The sequence below is a fragment of the Herpailurus yagouaroundi genome, unplaced genomic scaffold, assembly GCF_014898765.1.
Source record: "Herpailurus yagouaroundi ecotype Mexico unplaced genomic scaffold, PumYag 187, whole genome shotgun sequence".
Taxonomy (NCBI): domain Eukaryota; kingdom Metazoa; phylum Chordata; class Mammalia; order Carnivora; family Felidae; genus Herpailurus; species Herpailurus yagouaroundi.
In genome coordinates, this window is record NW_024412418.1 from 30,284,211 (window position 1) to 30,288,343 (window position 4,133).

Below are 4,133 nucleotides of genomic sequence, written 5' to 3' on the forward strand. Positions count from 1 at the left end.
CATATATAAACAATTAAATATTACAGTCTTAAAAGGGATGAAATTGTGTCATTTGAGACAACATGAATGGACCTAAAGGGTATTACGCTAAGTGAAATAAGTCAGAATGAGAAAGACAAATACTATATGATTCCATTCATAAGTGCAGTCTAAAACAAACAAACAAATGAATAACCAAACAAAAAGCAGAATCAGACCTATAAATACAGAGAACAAGCTGATGGTTGCCAGAGGGAAGGGGGGTGGGAGAATAGGCAAAATGGGTAAAGGGTGAGGGAGATACGGCCTTCCACTTATGGAATAAGTAAGTCACAGCAATAAAAAGCATAGCATAAGAAATATAGTCATGATATTATAATAGGGGTGGGATGGGATAGATGGTAGCTACACTTGTGGTGAACATAGCACAATATAAAAACTTGTTACATCACTAAGTGGTACACCTGAAACTAAGGTAACATTGTGCATCAACTATACTTAAAAAAAAAAAAAAAAAAAGACTAGGGGCGCCTGGGTGGCGCAGTCGGTTAAGCGTCCGACTTCAGCCAGGTCACGATCTCGCAGTCCGTGAGTTCGAGCCCCGCGTCGGGCTCTGGGCTGCTGGCTCAGAGCCTGGAGCCTGTTTCCGATTCTATGTCTCCCTCTCTCTGCCCCTCCCCCGTTCATGCTCTGTCTCTCTGTCCCAAAAATAAATAAACGTTGAAAAAAAATTTTTTTTAAAAAATAAAAAAAAGACTTACTCTAATGCTACACTAATAAAGACAGTGAGATATTCCAGTAGATAAAGACATATAGATCAATAAAACAGAATAGAGGGTCTACAAATATGTCACAGATCTAGTCAACTGATTTTTGACAAAGGTTTCCATATATTTCAATGGACAGAGTGTAATCTTTTGAGGAAATGGTGATGGATAAATGGAACATTTATATGCCAAAAAAATTGAAATTAAATAAAATCTCAATTTTATTCACCACATATACAAAAGTTAACCAAAAATGGTCAGAGACCTAAATGTAAAGCCCAAAACTATAAAATTCATGGGAAAAAAATCTTTATGATTTTATATTTAAGCAAATATTTCTTAAATTTGAGACACATAAAAAGTCAACAAAATGGACTTAGTAAAAAATTTAAATTTCTGTTCTTTCAAAGACATTACTAAGAAAATAAAAAATCAAACTACAAAGAGAAAATATCTGCAAAAAAATTGATAAAGGGCTTACCTTCAGAATGTCTAAAGAACTCTTTACAACTCAGTAATAAGAAAAAACTGTTAATGTTTATTTATTTTTGAGAGAGAGACAGAGACAGAGCACGAACAGGGGAGGGGCAGAGAGAGAGGGAGACACTGAATCTGAAGCAGGCTCCAGGCTCTGAGCTGTCAGCAAAGAGCCTGACACAGGGTTCGAACCCACGAATCGCAAGATCATGACCTGAGCTGAAGTCGGAGGCTTAACTGACTGAGCCACCGAGGTGCCCTAGAAAATAATGTAATTAGCAAAAAATCTGAACATCCACATCACCAAAAGAGAGATTTGGATGGCCAATAAGCACATGTAAACATGCTAACATCTTTAGGGAAACGCAAATTAAAGCTACAATGAGATACCACTTATTAGAATGGCCATAAGGAAAGAAAGCTAGACAACAGGAAGCACAAGTAAGGATGTGAAGCAAATGGAACTCTCATACACTGCTGGTGGATATATACAATAGTACAGTCACTTTGGAAAACAATTTGATATCTTCTAATAAAGTTAAAAATGTACTTACCAAATGACCCAGAAATTCCACTCCTAGCTATTTACCCAAAAGGAATGAAGACACACGTACAAACAAAACCTATAGGTGACTGTTGCTAGCAACTTCATTCATAGTCACTAAAAATTAGAAATAACCCAAATGTTTATCAACTGGTGAATGGATAAACAAAGTTTGTTAAATCCAGCTACTCAACAATGAAAACTACTACTCAACAATGAAAATGAATGAATGACTGATACATGTAATGACACCACGAATCACAAAAGCATTATGCTGAGTCAAAGAAGTCAGAGACCAAAGGCTATATATGCTATATGGTTCCATTTATATGACTTTTTATTACTTGTTCTGTTATTGTTTCTGGAGATTTTCTCTGTTCCTTTCTTGTCTTTGTCACTTTTGTCTCTCCTTTCCCTTCAAAGAATCCCCTTTAATATTAATACGACTTTTGGGGTGCCTGGGTGGCTCAGTTGGTTAAGTGTCCAACTTTGGCTCAGGTCATGATCTCATGGTTCGTGGATTCAAGCCCCGCATCGGGTTCTGTGCTGACAGCTCAGAGCCTGAAGCCTGCTTCAGATTCTGTGTCTCCCCAGCTCTCTGCCCCTCCCCTGCTTGTGCTTTGTCTCTCTCTCTCAAAACTAAAAAAATGTTAAAAAAAATTTTTTTTTAATTTATATGACTTTAAAAAAAATACGGAATGCTTCACAAATTTGTGTGTCATCCTTGCTCAGGGGCCAAGCTCATCTTTTCTGTATCATTCCAATTTTAGTATATGTGTTGCCAAAATGAGCACTATATGATATTTTTTAAAAGGCAAAACTATAAGGAACAGGTTCAGAGTTGTCAGGGGCTAGCATGAGGTAACATTTTGGAGATAACCGGACTATTTTATATCTAGAGTGGTTGGTGTTTACGTGACTGCATATATCGCAAAACTCATTGAGTTATACATCTAAAAAGGGTGAATTTTACTCTATGTAAATTATACCTCAACAAACCTGCTTCCTTTTTTTAGAGTGTCATGACTTATGCCTCCTATAAAAGAGTTTGAAACAAAACCACTATGAAAACTGAGAACAAACTGAGGGTTGATGGGGGGTGGGAGGGAGGGGAGGGTGGGTGATGGGTATTGAGGAGGGCACCTTTTGGGATGAGCACTGGGTGTTGTATGGAAACCAATTTGACAATAAACTTCATATATTTAAAAAAAAAAAACAAAAAAAACCCCAAAAAACAAAAACAAAAAAAAAAAAAAAAGAAAGAAAACCACTATGTGAGATCAGTGTACCTCTTAAGGAACAGGTATGCTCCTGCATTTAAACTATTCCAGAGAACAGAAAACCATGAAGACTTTCCTAATGTTACAACATGAATATAGTTCAAAACTGATAGCACATCTTAACAGATAGCAATTAAAAAAAAATGCCAGGGTTAGGATTATAGATATAAATATATCAGATGAAATAACAGCAAACCTATTGGGCATATTTTTTTTTCATTTTTAAAACTTATTTTAAAGATTAAAAATTTTTTTAATGTTTATTTTTGAGAGTGAGTGAGAGAGAAAGACAGAGCACAAGTGGGGGAGGGGCAGAGAGAGAGGGAGACACAGAATCTGAAGCAGGCTCCAGGCTCTGAGCTATTAGTACAGAGCCGGATGAGGTGCTTGAACCCACCAACTGTGAGATCATGACCTCAGTCAAAGTCAGATGTTTAACCAACTGAGCCACCCAGGTGCCCTAAAACTTATTTGAGAGAGAGAGAGAGAGAGAGAGAGAGATAGAGAGAGAGAGAGAGCGCGCGCGCGCGGGGGGGGGGGGAGAGGGAGAGGGAGCGCGCGAGGGAGAGGGAGAGGGAGAGGGAGAGAGAGAGAGAATCCCAAGCAGGCTCCATGATCAGTGTGGAGCCTGACGCAGGGCTTGATCCCATGACTCTGAGATCATGACCTGAGCCAAAATCAAGAGTGGGATGCTCAACCCACAGAACCACGCAGGAGTCCCTATTTAAGCAAAATTGAAAAAAAATTTTTTTTGATGTTTATTTTATTTTTTGAGAGAGACAGAGACAGAGTGTGAGCAAGGGAAGAGCAGAGAGAAAGGAAGACAGAATCTGGAGCAGCCTCCAGGCTCTGAGCGAGCTGTCAGCACAGAGCCTGATGCGGGGCTTGAACTCACAAACTGAGAGATCATGACCTGAGCCAAAGTCAGACACTTAACCAACTGAGCCACCCAGGCGCCCCTATTTGAGCATATTTTTAAAAGAGTGATGTAACATGGCCAAATAGGGTTTATTGTAAAAATTTCAAAAATGTTTCAATGTAAGATTATCTATTAACATTTGTTCCTGACTTAAAACTTCAATAAAC

General features: G+C 38.3%; 1 non-coding gene across 1 annotated transcript; it reads right to left on the reverse strand.

The window, feature by feature from the left end:
- Positions 1-2,454: 2,454 nt before the first annotated feature.
- LOC121043977 (U6 spliceosomal RNA) lies at positions 2,455-2,561 on the reverse strand. Its single transcript, XR_005797042.1, has one exon. It is a non-coding gene; the product is annotated as a U6 spliceosomal RNA (small nuclear RNA).
- Positions 2,562-4,133: the final 1,572 nt, after the last annotated feature.